Here is a 15,942-nt window from a genome sequence, read left to right on the forward strand (position 1 = left end):
AATAGGAAAAGGAGTACGTCAAGGCTGTATATTGTCACCCTGCTTATTTAACTTCTATGCAGAGTACATCATGAGAAACGCTGGGCTGGAAGAAGTACAAGCTGGAATCAAGATGGCTGGGAAAAATATCAATAACCTCAGATATGCAGATGGTACCACCTTTATGGCAGAAAGTGAAGAGGAAAAAGCCTCTTGATGAAAGTGAAAGAGGAGAGTGAAAAAGTTGGCTTAAAGCTCAACATTCAGAAAACTATGATCATGGCATCTGGTCCCATCACTTCATGGCAAATAGATGGGGAAACAGTGGAAACAGGCTCAGACTTTATTTTGGGGGGCTCCAAAATCACTGCAGATGGTGACTGCAGCCATGAAATTAAAAGACGCTTACTCCTTGGAAGGAAAGTTATGAGCAACCTAGATAGCATATTCAAAAGCAGAGGCAATACTTTGCCAACAAAGGTCCGTCTAGTCAAGGCCATGGTTTTTCCAGTGGTCATGTATGGATGTGAGAGTTGGACTGTAAAGAAAGCTGAATGCCGAAGAATTGATGCTTTTGAACTGTGGTGTTGGAGAAGACTCTTGAGAGTCCCTTGGACTGCAAGGAGATCCAACCAGTCCATCCTAAAGGAGATCAGTCCTGGGTGTTCATTGGAAGGGCTGATGCTAAAGCTGAAACTCCAATACGTTGGCCACCTCATGCGAAGAGTTGACTCATTGGAAAAGACCCTGATGCTGGGAGGGATTGGGGGCAGGAGGAGAAGGGGACAACAGAGGATGAGATGGCTGGATGGCATCACCGACTCGATGGACATGAGTTTGGGTAAACTCCGGGAGTTGGTGATGGACAGGGAGGCCTGGCGTGCTGTGATTCGTGGGGTCACAAAGAGTCAGACACGACTGAGTGACTGAACTGAATTAAACTGAACAGAACCGAAACTGCTTTAAAGAATAAAGTCTCTCTCTTTATATTGAGCTTTTTCCTTATAGGAGAAGGCTTTTCACATACAGACAACTGAAAATTCATTTAATTGTATATATATATTTTTTCTATATAAAGATTATAAAAATTGTGATAAATTATGTCCAAACATGTGCATGTCTATATGGCAGACAGTTCAGTTCATTCGCTCAGTCATGTCCAACTCTTTTCAACCCCTTGGTTGCAACACACCAGGCTTCCCTGTCCATCAACAACTCCCGGAGATTGCTCAAACTCATGTCCATTGAGTTGGTGATGCCATCCAACCATCTCATCCTCTGTCATCCCCTTCTCCTCTCGCCTTCAATCTTTCCCAGCATCAGAGTCTTTTCCAATGAGTCAGTTCTTCTCATCAGTTGGCCAAAGTATTAGAGTTTCAGCTTCAGCATCAGTCCTTCCAATTAACATTCAAGACTGATTTCCTTTAGGATTAACTGGTTTGATCTCCTTGCAGTCCAAGGGACTCTCAAGAGTCTTCTCCAACACCACAGTTCAAAAGCATCAATTCTTCAGCGCTCAGCTTTCTTTATGGTTCAACTCTCATATCCATAAATAACTACTGGAAAAATCATGGCCTTGACTAGATGGAACCTTGTCGACAAAGTTATGTCTCTGCTTTTCAATATGCTGTCTAGGTTTATCACAGCTTTTATTTCAAGGAGGAAGCATCTTTTAATCTCATGGCTGCAGTCACCATCTACAGTAATATTGGACCCCAAGAAAATTAAGTGAAAGTTTCTCAGCTGTGTCCAACTCTTTGCAACTCCACGGACTGTACAGTCCATGTAATACTCCAGGCCAGAATACTGGAGTGGGTAGCCTTTCCCTTTTTCAGGGGATCTTCCCAACACAGGGATCAAACCCAGGTCTCCCACATTGCACACAGATTCTTTACCAGGTGAGCTACAAGGAAAGCCCAAGATAACTGGAGCGGATAGCCTATCCCTTTTCCAGCAGATCATCTCAACACAGGAATCAAACCAGTGTCTCCTGCATTGCAGGCAGATTTTTACCAACTGAGATCAGGGACGATAAGTCTCTTACTGTTTCCATTGTTTCCAAATCTATTTGCCATGAAATGATGGGACTGAATGCCATGATCTTTGATTTTTGAATGTTGAGTTTTAAGCTTTTTCACGTGCCTCTTTCACTTTCATCAAGAGACTCTTTAGTTCCTCTTCACTTTCTGCCATAAGAATGGTGTCTTCTGCATGTCTGAGGTTATTGATATTTCTCTCAGCAATCTTGATTCTAGCTTGTGCTTCATCCAGTCTGGCATTCCTTGTGATGTACTCTGCATATAAGTTAAATAAGCAGGGTGACAATATAGAGCCTTGATATATTCCTTTCCCAATTTGGAGCCAGTCCATTGTTTGATGTCCAGTTCTAACTGTTTCTTCTGGACTTGCATACAGATTTCTCAGGAGGCAGATAAGGTGGTCTGGAATTCCTGTCTGTTTAAGAATTTTCCAGTTTGTTGTGATCCAGACATTCAAAGGCTTTGGCGTAGTCAATGAAACAGAAGTAGATGTTTATCTGGAATTCTCTTGCTGTTTCTATGATCCAAGAGATGATGGCAATTTGATCTCTGATTCCTGTCCCTTTTCTAAATCCAGCTTGACCATCTGGAAGTTCTCAGTTCATGTACTATTGAAGCCTAGCTTGGAGAATTTTAAGCATTACTTTGCTAGCATGTGTAATATGTACAACTGTGTGGTAGTTTGAGCATTCTTTGGCATTGCCTTTCTTTGGGATTGGCATGAAAACTGAGCTTTTCCAGTCTTGTGGCCACTGCTGAGTTTTCAAAATTTGCTGGCATAATGACTACAGCACTTTCACAGCATCATCTTTTAGCATTTGAAATAGCTCAACTGGAATTCCATCACTTCCACTAGCTCTGTTCATAGTGATGCTTCCTAAGGCCTACTTGACTTTGCATTCCAGGATGTCTGGCTCTGGGTGAGTGATCACACCATCGTGGTTATCTGGGTCATTAAGATCTTTTTTGTATAGTTCTTTTGTGTATTCTTGCAACCTCTTCTTAGTATCTTCTGCTTCTGTTAGGTCCATACCATTTCTTGTGCCCATCTTTGCACGAAATGTTACCTTGGCATCTCATTTTCTTGAAGAGGTCCCTAGTCTTTCCCATTCTATTGTTTTCCTCTATTTCTTTGCACTGATCACTGAGGAAGGCTTTCTTATCTCTCCTTGGTATTCTATGGAACTCTGTATTCAAATGGGTATGTCTTTCCTTTTCTCCTTTGCTTTTGGCTTCTTTTCTTTTCTCAGCTGTTTGCAACGCCTCTTCAATCATTTTGCCTTTTACATTTCTTTTTCTTAGGTATGGTCTTGATTACTGCCTCCCGTACAATGTCACAAACCTCTGTCCATAGTTCATCAGGCACTCTGTCTATCAGATCTAATCCCTTGAATCTATTTCTCACTTCCACTGTATAATCATAAGGGATTTGATTTAGGCATACCTGAATGTTCTAGTGGTTTTCCCTATTTTATTCAATTTAAGTCTGAATTTGGCAATAAGGAGTTCATGGTCTGAGCCACAGTCAGCTCCCAGTCTTGTTTTTGCTAACTGTATAGCACTTATCCATATTTGGCTGCAAAGAATACAGTCAATCTGATTTCGGTATTGACCATCTAGTGTTGCTCATGTGCAGTCATTTCTTGTGTTGTTGGAAGAGGATGTTTGCTATGACCAGTGTGTTCTCTTGTCAGAACTCTGTTAGCCTTTGCTTTGCTTCATTTTGTGTTCGAAGGCCAAACTTGCCTGTTATTCCAAGTGTCTCTTGACTTCCTCCTTTTGTATTCTAGTCCCCTGTGATGAAAAGGACATCTTTTTGGTGTTAGTTCTAGAAGGTTTTCTAGGTCACCATAGAACCATTCAACTTCAGCTTCTTTGGCATTAGTGTTTGGGGCATAAACTTGGATTACTGTGATATTGAATGGTTTGTCTTGGAAACTAACAGATATTAATCTGTCGTTTTTGAGATTGCACCCAACTAGTGAATTTCAGACTCTTTGACTATGAGGGCTAATCCATTTCTTCTAAGGCATTCTTGCCCACAGTAGTAGATATAATGGTCATCTGAATTAAATTCACCTGTTCCAGTCCATTTTAATTCACTGATTCCTAAAGTGTTGATGTTCACTCTTGCCATCTCCTGTTTGTGTACTTCCAATTTACCTTCATTCTTGGACCTAACATTCTAGGTTCCTATGCAATATTGCTTTTTACAGCGTCGGATTTTACTTCCATCACCAGTCACATCTGCAACTGGGTGTGTTTTCTCTTTGGCTTCGTCTCTTCATTCTTTCTGTAGTTATTTCTCCACTGTTCTCCAGTAGCATATTGGGCACCTACATCTCAGTGTCATTTTTTTTTTTTTTTTGCCTTTTCATACTGTTGAAAGACAAATGGCTGTTTAAACAATTTTTATGCTTATTTTCCCTACTTTTTGGCAATGTGCAAGCATTTTTCTCAGAGAAGGCAATGGCAACCCACTCCAGTACTCTTGTCTGGAAAATCCTATGGACAGAGGAGCCTGGTAGGCTGCAGTCCATGGGTCGCTAAAAGTCAGATATGACTAAGTGACTTCACTTTCACTTTTCACTTTCATGCATTGGAGAAGGAAATGGCAACCCACTCCAGTGTTCTTGCCTGGAGAATCCCAGGGGCGGGGAAGCCTGGTGGGCTGCCATCTATGGGGTCGCACAGAGTTGGACACGACTGAAGTGACTTAGCAAGCATTTTTCTCATCAAACTTCTCCTGTATCTACTCCATCAAAGGCTATTTATGTCTACTCTAGGTATCCATTGAATGTTAGGATGATGACAGCATAAAAAAGAATTAATACAGCAAGCCTGAGATGGTCATATATAGAAAGCCTTTCTTGCCAAACTACCCCTTTGCTGCATTTATGGAAAGATTTTGAGGCTTCCCATCATTTCCCAAATTGATATGGGTGCCTAAATTATTTGTGAAAACAATGGTTTCTATTCAACAAGTGCTTTCCTTCTAAGAGTCTGGTACGTGATAGGCAGAGGGTACCTATGTGACCAACCCTCCATAAAAATCGTGGACTCTGGTTGGTTTAGGCTACTATAACAAGTTTAGTCTGGGTGACTTAAAAAGCAAACATTCATTTCTTACAGTTCTACAGGTTGGAAAATCTAAGATTAAGGTGCCAGAAGATCCTGTGTCTGATGTGCTTCTCCTTTTGGTTTGCAGATGGCTGTTTTCCCATTGTATCCTCACATGGTATAGAGAAGAGAAAGAAAGCAAGCTCTCTCAACATCTCTTTTATAAGGATACTAATCCCATCATGAGGGCTCCACCCTCAAGACCTAATTACTCCCAATGGCTCCATCTCCAAATACCATTATACTGAGGACTAGGATTTCAACATAGAATTTCTGGGGAGATGTAAACATTCATTTCCTAGCAGACACTGAAATTTTCTAATGAGCCACCCTTGCTGGCACACGTTTTTACATATCTTTGGAGGAGGAATTAATCCTCCTGCAACTTCACTTCAAGAGAACTCTTGGAAGCTATGCCTGAATTCCTTCAGACTCCCACCACCCCCATGTGCCTTTTTCCTTTGCTGATTTTCCTCTGTATCCTTTATTGTAACAAAAGGTAACCAATAGTATAATAACTTTTATAACCTGTGAGTAGGTCTAGTGAATCATTGCATGTGAGAAGAGTGCTGGGGATCCAGAAATTCCACTTAGTTATAGACCCAGAAGAACTGAGAGCAGTGAGTGAGATACTTTTACACAGGTTTCATAGCAACATAAGTTCAGTTCAGTTCAGTCGCTCAGTCATGTCTGACTCTTTGCGATGCCATGAACCGCAGCATGCCAGGCCTCCCTGTCCATCACCAACTCCCGGAGTTCACCCAGACTCACATCCATTGATTCGGTGATGCCATCCAGCCATCTCATCCTCTGTTGTCCCCTTCTCCTTCTGCCCCCAATCCCTCCCAGCATCAGAGTCTTTTCCAATGAGTCAACTCTTCGCATGAGGTGGCCAAAGTACTGGAGTTTCAGCTTCAGCATCATTCCCTCTAAAGAAACCCCAGGGCTGATCTCCTTCAGAATGGACTGGTTGGATCTCCTTGCAGTCCAAGGGACTCTCAAGAGTCTTCTCCAACACCACAGTTCAAAAGCATCAATTCTTCGGCACTCAGCTTTCCTCACAGTCCAACTCTCACATCCATACATGACCACTGGAAAAACCATAAGTTACAACAGGCTAAAGAATAGAAGCAACCCAAATGCCCATCAACAGAAGAATGGACAAAGAAAGTGTGGTATATAAAATATAATAGAATATTTTCACCTTTAAAAAGCAATGAAGTTCTGATATATGCTACAGCATAGATGTACCTGGAAACACTTGCTAGGCTGGATATAGTCACATATTGCATGATTCCACTTATATGAAATATCTACAATGAGAAAGTTATAGAGATGGAATATAGAGTAGAGGGTACTAGAAACCAGAGGGGAGAAGTCAAAACACAGTTATATAAGTTTTTTGAGACATGGGGCTGTACATTAGACGATGTATTATTGATATTTACACAAACCATTTTCCAAAAATTTCCCTAAACCAGGAAAAAGATTGTTCAGAGCAGAAATTTTACTCTTTATGTGTCATGAGTCACATTTGGAGACACAGCATTCAATATGAATTAGAGCACACTTTTCCCCTTAGGAAGCAGTTAAAATATTGAGGGACATGTGATCCTATAGGACTGCTTTTCTCATCTTGGTGACTTCTAAATTGAGCAAGCTAATGACTTGATCACTATTGTTCAAAACTTTCTGAGTGAATTTTGTTAAAGCCTGTATGTGAGTGATATTTTTCCAACTGAAGGAACACATTACTGTTGCCCAGTTGGCACCACAGTTTGAAGGCAACAATTCTTTGGTGTCTGCCTTCTTTACAGTCCAGCTCTCACAACCATACATGACCACTAGGAAGACCATAGCCTTGACTATATGAACCTTTGTTGGCAGAGTAATGTCTCTGCTTTTCAACCCACTGTCTGGGTTTGTCATAGCTTTTAGGTTTGTCTATAAAGAAGGAACACATATTGAGGGCAAATGATTGTATCATTGGAAAACTGATTAAGCTCAACAAGCCTGCCTTGAGGGTAGGTTGGTAGGGGCTATTTCCAGGGTTACCCATAAATGATCTTGGGCCCTAGGGAAATCAATTGTGCATCTTAACAACACTGGGAAAATCAAGATCATAAATCTGTTCCATAAATCCACTGGGCCCTATTAGTGTCTACCCAATATTCAACATCTAGTGAAAAGGAGTGTTTATGGCCAGGTTTGGAATAGTCATCATTAATTGACCAGATAAGAGGGCCTCAGTTAGTGATATCGGTGGTTTAGCTTGCATGGTGCTAGAGTTTATTTCTTTTAAAATAAAATTTCTAAGGACCATCTAATTAGAGCCTTGGAGAAGAGAAATCCACCAAGGCAACCTGAGAGTTCTGAACATAGGTAATTGGCCAGAAACCCAACAGTTGGATTGATTTCTGAAACTTGCAAATGATTGAGCCCAAAAAATGTTTGGTTGATAAGCAAAAGTATGAACAGCTGTCAAAGTAATCAGTATACAGTTCTGGTACATTATCTTGGGTCAGCTGTCTACTTTAGATGTCATTTTCTTGCCCTATTCTGGTAGTGCTGGTCTTAGTTAAAGTTGGGCCTTAGAAACAAGAGTTACAGTTCATTCAGGAAAGGAGGTCTGATATGGTGAGATATACAAAGCCTAGAGCGTACTCTTTTAAGTTTTGCAGTACAACAATTTGTTAGCAAATATAACCCCTTCCAACATGACTGTAAAGAGTCCTTTATCTGAAGACTTTTACATTAGGCATAATTTCCAGGTTGCAGGTCATGGCAAATCTGATCTTCATCAAAAGACAGATTGCTGTGCTAAGCTTCAGAAACAAGCTTAGATGTCCTTTTAATAACTAAACTTTACAAGGAGCTATCTGGGAAGTGAGTCTTAGTTTCAAATAATTTCCAATAAGAGTTTCCAAATTCTGGAGGAATCTGATAGAAGACATAAATGTTTCAACTGTACTTACAGATGTGTAATGTAAAGGTTTCTTTATATCTGAAAAACATAAAGACCAGTAATATTTCAGACAAAACCTCCATATTATAACCATACTCGCCAGTTCATTCAGTCCTGAGTTTTCAAAATTTGCTGGCATAATGACTACAGCACTTTCACAGCATCATCTTTTAGCATTTGAAATAGCTCAACTGGAATTCCATCACTTCCACTAGCTCTGTTTATAGTGATGCTTCCTAAGGCCTACTTGACTTTGCATTCCAGGATGTCTGACTCTAGGTGAGTGATCACACTGTTGTGGTTATCTGGGTCATTAAGATATTTTTTGTATAGTTCTTCTGTGTATTCTTGCCACCTCTTCTTAGTATCTTCTGCTTCTGTTAGGTCCATACCATTTCTGTCATTTATTGTGCCCATGTTTGCATGAAATGTTCCCTTGGCACCTCTCATTTTCTTGAAGAGGTCCCTAGTCTTTCCCATTCTATTGTTTTCCTCTATTTCTTTGCATTGATCACTGCGGAAGGCTTTCTTATCTCTCCTTGCTATTCTTTGGAACTCTGCATTCAAATGGGTATATCTTTCCTTTTCTCCTTTGCCTTTGGCTTCTTTTCTTTTCTCAGCTGTTTGTAAGGCCTCCTCAGACAACCATTTTGCCTTTTTGGATTTCTTTTTCTTGGGGATGGTTGCTGCCTCCTGTACAATGTCACAATCCTCTGTCCATAGTTCTTTAGGCACTCGATGAGATCTAATCCCTTGAGTCTGTCACTTCCACCGTATAATCATAAGGGATTTGATTTTGGTCATACCTGAATGGTCTATAGGTTTTCCCTATTTTCTTCAATTTAAGTCTGAATTTTGCAATAAAGAGTTCATGATCTGAGCCATAGGCAGCTCCTGGTCTTGTTTTTGCTGATTGTATAGCACTTATCCATATTCGACTGCAAAGAATACAATCAGTCTGATTTCGGTATTGACCGTCTGGTGATGTCCATGTGTAGAGTCGTTTCTTGTGTTGTTGGAAGAGGGTGTTTGTTATGACCAGTGCCTTCTCTTGTCAGAACTCTGTTAGCCTTTGCCCTGCTTCATTTTGTGTTCCAAGGCCAAACTTGCCTGTAATTCCAGGTGTCTCTTGACTTCCTCCTTTTGCATTCCAGTCCCCTATGATGAAAAAGAAATCTTTTTTGGTGTTAGTTCTAGGAGGTCTTGTAGGTCATCATAGAACCATTCATCTTCAGCTTCTTTGGCATTAGTGTTTGGGGCATAAACTTGGATTACTGTGATACTGAAAGGTTTGCTTTGGAAACGAACAGATTTTAATCTGTCAGTTTTGAGATTGCACCCAAGTACTGCATTTCAGACTCTTTGACTATGAGGGCTGCTGCTGCTGCTAAGTCACTTCAGTCGTGTCCGACTCTGTGTGATCCCATAGACAGCAGCCCACCAGGCTCCCCCGTCCCTGGAATTCTCCAGGCAAGAACACTGGGTGGGTTGCCATTTCCTTCTCCAATGCATGAAAGTGAAAAGTGAAAGCGAAGTCTCTCAGTCGTATCCAACTCGTAGCGACTCCATGGACTGCAGCCCACCAGGCTCTTCCGTCCATGGGATTTTCCAGGCAGGAGTACTATGAGGGCTAATCCATTTAAGAGATTCTTGCCCACAGTAGTAGATATAGTGGTCATCTGAATTAAATTCGCCCATTCCGGTCCATTTTAATTCACAGATTCCTAAAATGTCGATGTTCACTCTTGCTATCTCCTGTTTGTCCATTTCCAATTTACCTTGATTCTTGGACTTAACATTCCAGGTTCCTATGCAATATTGTTTTTTACAGCATCGGACTTTACTTCTATCACCAATCACATCCACAACTGGGTGTTGTTTTCGCTTTGGCTCCGTCTCTTCATTCTTTCTGTAGTTATTTCTCCACTGTTCTCCAGTAGCATATTGGGCACCTACCGACCCGGGAGTTCATCTTTCAGTGTCCTATCTTTTTGCCTTTTCATACTGTTCATGGGGTTCTCAAGGAAGCATACTGAAGTGCTTTCCCATTCCCTTCTCCAGCGGACTACGTTTTGTGGGAACTCTCCCCAATAACCGGTCTGTCTTGGGTGGCCCTACACCGCATGACTTAATAGTTTCACTGAGTTAGACAAGGCTGTGATCCTTGTGATTTGTTTGGTTAACTTTCTGTAATTGTGGTTTTCATTCTGTCTGCCCTCTGGTGAATAAGTTTAAGAGGCTTGTGGAAGCATCCTGATGGGAGGGGACTGACTTATACCCTTTAGTGAAAGTGAAAGTGAAAGTGAAATGGTTAGTGGCTCAGTCATGTCCAACTCTTTGTAACCCTAAGGACTGTAACCCACCAGGCTCCTCTGTCCATGGAATTCTCTAGGCAAGAATATTGGAGTGGGTTGCCATTTCTTTCTCCAGGAGAATTTCCTTACCCAAGGATCAAATCCATGTCTCTTATATCTCCCACACTGGCACCCAGGTTCTTTACCGCCTGAGCCACCAGGAAAGCCCTTTGGTACATTGCTCCAAATTTTTGTTGTGATGAGACTAGGACCAAGTAAGATAAATAAGCTAACCTGACTTAGGCATATACTTTTAGAGTTTTAAAAAGCAATTTTAATTATTATATAAACTCTTGTAAAATCAGACATCTTGTAGAGACTGATAATTTTCTGGCTTCTGTGCATATTTTTAATTGGGTCAACTTGAACTCTAAGGATAGCAAGATTAATAGAATTTAGGAAAGCCTGGCTTGTCACTTAAATTTAAGGGTTGCTGGCTGTGCAGGGCTTTTGTTCTCCTACTCTGCTATAGCAGAACAAAGGCTGCTAGTTTGTTTTTTTTTTTCCTCAGAATCCTGTCCCTCTGATTCTGATTGCCTGAACCTGAGTCAAAACTGAAACCCTATATTGATACTATCTGCTGTGGGCTACTTCAGCCTCAGCACAAATTCTGCAGGATTAAAAGCAGAAAAAAACTCAGACTATGGTATCACTGTAGATTCACGACATGCCTGCATGGGGCCACCGAGTCTGAAAACATCATGGATGTTGGCTGGACTGCCTGGATCACACACAAATGTCCACATGAAAGAGCTTATTTTCTAATGGGACCATTTGAAATCAGGCTATATTACTGACACAAAAAGTAATTGCATTCCTAACCTATGAATTCTACCTCAAACTACAAGTCTGGGGAGGAATGCGAAGTCTCTGCCCAGTCCTGGCCGAGTGGACTCTTGACCCCCTCTTAGGGGTGGCTCACTGTTGTTGATTATATTCGCCTTACTGGATTGGTTGCAGTTTGCAACAACAGACGGATAAACTGACCCAACTTTCCTTGTCCTTCTCCTGGTACACATACTTTAGTAAAGCAAGTTGATCATTAGCGCAGTTACCCACACAATGGATTAATTTTTTCTAGATGCTCACTGGATACTTCATCAGGTCGGGGAAGGTTGTGAAAACCCATTTTTCAATTTTTCAAAATTCAAAATTTTCTCCTGACTGATTCCTGAACATGTCTTTCTAGTTAAAGCTGTATAAAAATGGTTTACTATGAAAATATTTTTATTCCTCTTGCATACAACTCTTCCTGATGAAATTTCTGGATTAGATTAGGTAATGATTTAAAAAATGTAATGTTACAATGATTAAAAAGGACACACTGATTTTGCAACAAGAGTGGAAAAAATAAAACCCCAGTAGTATCTGGAAGGCATACAGGGATGGGGGACAGGGAGTGGTGAATTAATGATCTTTGTTTTTCAAAACCCTTCCAGGAAGGGTTGCATTGTCCATCGACAGAGGAATAGATAAAGATGATGTGGTTTATACATCATTGTATGGAGCAATGGAGTTGATCTCAGGTTGCCTTGACCTGCAGCAACTTGAAGCAAGATTTCAGTCCCCAGCCACTGAGAAAGTTCTGAATTCAGACTGACCTGCTGAAATTTGATCACTCACAGTGGTATTGGCAACAGGACAGTGTGGGTGGCCTCAGCTTCTCACTGTTAATTCAAAACACACATGCTAAACTGGAACTGACTGCTTCCTTGCAGCCCCTCTAAAATCAAGGACTCACGCTACAAACTTCCATCTGAACTAGAAATCCCACGGCTGGGGACTGTGGCAGTATTTTGTGTCCTGCTTGGGGTGCACTAATGATTGAACTGTGTCCTTGGGGATTGTCCTGTTTATGTTTGTCCCCTGGTGTATGACACTGCCTCAGCTGCAAGACATTTAGGTCAACTCCGATTTATTGGCCAGGGTTATTCTGTGCTTGAATTTATGCCTTAGGTCACCAAAGAAGATTCATACAGAAACTTGAGGAGGAAGATACCTGCTTTTTTTCAAAGTAGAGCTTTGTAACTGGTGGGATTTTTTTTTCCAATTTTCATTTTATATTGGAATACGATTGATTAACAATGATGTGTTAGTTTCAGGTGTACAGCAAAGTGACCCAGTTATGTATATATAAGTATCTATTCTTTCTCAAATTATTTTCCCATTTAGGTTATTGTAGAATTTTGAGCAAGTTCTCTGTGCTATACAGTAGGTCCTTGTTAGTTATCTATTTTAAATATAGTAGTGTATACAAGTCCATCCCAAATTCCCTGTCTATCCTCCTCCTCTCACCCTTTCCCCCACTCCCACCCAGTAACCAGAAGTTTGTTGTCTGTGAGTGTTTCAGTTTTGTAAAGAAGTTTATTTGTATCTTTTTTTAAAAAAAGATTCTACCTGTAAATGATACCATATGATATTTATCTTTTTTTGTCTGACTTACTTCATTTAGTTTGATAACCTCCAGATCCATCTATGTTGCTACAAATGGTATTATTTCATTCTTTTCAATGCCTGAATAATATTCTGAGGCAAGAGATAAATGGGCCCCACAGCGAACAGCTGGAGTTGTCCCCTTGGGCAGATACTCCAAGATGAAGAGGAGGAGGAACTAAACCTTGCCCAGATAAGAGATAAAAGACCACATATTCTTCATTTTCAAAGACAAAGAGACCTTCCACACTATACATGTGCAGAAAGGCTCCTTGAAGGTCAAAAAGGGAGAAGACATCACCCCATAGTAGGTGATGTCAACCCATCCATAGGCGTCTTTGCTAGAATCCACCTTGGCTAAGAGATGCGCATGCTCACATGGAAGGACCCTGAGATATACCAGATATGGACTCAAAACCAGGCAAAGCAAGATGATAGGCCAAAGGAAACCTGGAAGAAATGCCCCATATAATGATTCAAGCTACCATGAGGGCATGACTTTCTGAGCCCACTTGTGTGTCTATCCACAAGTACTCTTTTTCCTAATAAACACTTTGTTTACTACTTTCTATCTTGACATAGAAATTCGCTTTTACACAGCTCACAGGCCAGGACCTTGTCACTGGCCACTGATACCTAGTGGTCTAGTGGTTAGTATTCAATACTCTCACTGCTGTGGCCTGACTTCAATCTCTGCCTGGGGAATGAAATCTTGCTTTAAGCTGCTGCAGGTCAAGGCAACCTGAGATCAACTGCATTGCTCCATACATTGATGTATATATCACATCATCTTTATCTATTCCTCTGTCGATGGACATTTAGGTTGCTCCATGTCCTGGTTCATGTACTTCCATGTACCAGAAATGGTATGGACCTAACAGAAGCAGAAAATAGTAAGAAGAGATGGCAAGAATACACAGAAGAACTATACAAAAAAGATTTTCACTACCCAGATAATCACAATGGTGTGATCACTGACCTAGAGCCAGACATCCTGGAATGTGAAGTCAAGTGGGCCTTAGAAAGCATCACTACCAACAAAGCTAGTGGAGGTGATGGAATTCCAGTTGAGCTCTTTCAAACCCTGAAAGATGATGCTGTGAAAGTGCTGCACTCAATATGCCAGCAAATTTGGAAAACTCAGCAGTGGCCACAGGACTGGAAAACGTCAGTTTTCATTCCAATCCCAAAGAAAGGCAATGCCAAAGAATGCTCAAACTACCGCACAATTGCACTCATCTCACATGCTAGTAAAGTAATGCTCAAAATTCTCCAAGCTAGGCTTCAGCAATACATGAACCGTGAACTTCCAGTTGTTCAAGCTGGTTTTAGAAAAGGCAGAGGAAACAGAGACCAAATTGCCAACATCTGCTTGATCATCGAAAAAGCAAGAGAATTCAAGAAAAACATCTATTTCTGCTTTATTGACTATGCCAAAGCCTTTGACTGTGTGGATCACATTCAACTGTGGAAAATTCTGAAAGAGATGGGAATACCAGACCACCTGACCTGCCTCTTGAGAAACCTGTATGCAGGAGGTCAGAAGCAACAGTTATAACTTGACACAGAACAACAGACTGGTTCCAAATAGGAAAAGGAGTATGTCAAGGCTGTATATTGTCACCCTGCTTATTTAACTTATATGCAGAGTACATCGTGAGAAACGCTGGGCTGGATGAAGCACATGCTGGAGTCAAGATTGCCAGGAGAAACATCAAAACCTCAGATATGCAGATGACACCACCCTTGTGGCAGAAAGTAAAGAAGAACTAAAAAGCCTCTTGATGAAAGTTAAAGAGGAGAGTGAAAAAGTTGGCTTAAAGCTCAACATTCAGAAAACGAAGATCACGGTATCTGGTCCCATCACTTCATGGCAAATAGGGAAACAGTGGAAACAGTGTCAGACTTTATTTTTCTGGGCTCCAAAATCGCTGCAGATGGTGATTGCAGCCATGAAATTAAAAGACACTTACTTCTTGGAAGGAAAGTTATGACCTACCTAGACAGCATATTATAAAGCAGAGACATTACTTTGTCAACAAAGGTCCATCTAATCAAGGCTATAGTTTTCCCAGTGGTCATGCATGGATGTGAGAGTTGGACTACAAAGAAAGTGGAGCACCGAAGAATTGATGCTTTTGAACTGTGGCATTGGAGAAGACTCTTGAGAGTCCCTTGGACTGCAAGGAGATCCAACCAGTCCATCCTAAAGGAGATCAGTCCTGGGTGTTCACTGGTAGGACTGATGTTGAAGCTGAAACTCCAATACTTTGGCCACCTGAGGCAAAGAGTTGACTCTTTTGAAAAGACCCTGATGGTGGGAAATTTTGAGGGCAGAGGAGAAGGGGATGACAGAGGATGAGATGGTTGGATGGCATCACCGACTCAATGGCCATGGGTTTGAGTGAACTCCGGAAGTTGGTGATGGACAGGGAGGCCTGGAGTGCTGCGGTTCATGGGGTCACAAACAGTCGAACAGGACTGAGCGACTGAACCGAAGTGCCATACATCAACATGAATTACCCAGAGGTATACATATGTCCCCTCCATCTTGAACCTCCCTCTCATCTCCTTCCCCATCCCATTCCTCTAGGTTGTCACAGAGCACTGGCTTTGGGTTCCATGTGTCATACAGCAAATTCCAATTGGTTGTCTATTTTATATACACTAATGTATATGTTTCAATGCTACTCTCTCAAGTCATCCCTCCCTCTCCTTCCCCACATGTGTCCAAAAGCCTGTGCTTTATGTCTGCATCTCCTTTGCTGCTCTACAAATAGGATTATCAGTACCATCTTTCTAGTTTTCATATATTTGCATTACTATACAATAGTTGTCTTTCTCTTTCTGATTTACATCATTCTGCATAATAGGGTCTAGGTTCATCCACCTTATTAGAACTGATTCAAATATGTTCCTTTTTTTAAATAGCTGAGTAATATTCCATTCTGTATCACAGGTTCTTTATCCACACAAATGTCAATGGACATCTAGGTTCTTCCTTGTAATAGCTATTGTAAATAGTGGTATGATGAACATTGAAGTACTCAGT

The sequence above is a fragment of the Bubalus kerabau genome, chromosome 4 (genome assembly GCF_029407905.1).
Source record: "Bubalus kerabau isolate K-KA32 ecotype Philippines breed swamp buffalo chromosome 4, PCC_UOA_SB_1v2, whole genome shotgun sequence".
NCBI lineage: Eukaryota > Metazoa > Chordata > Mammalia > Artiodactyla > Bovidae > Bubalus > Bubalus kerabau.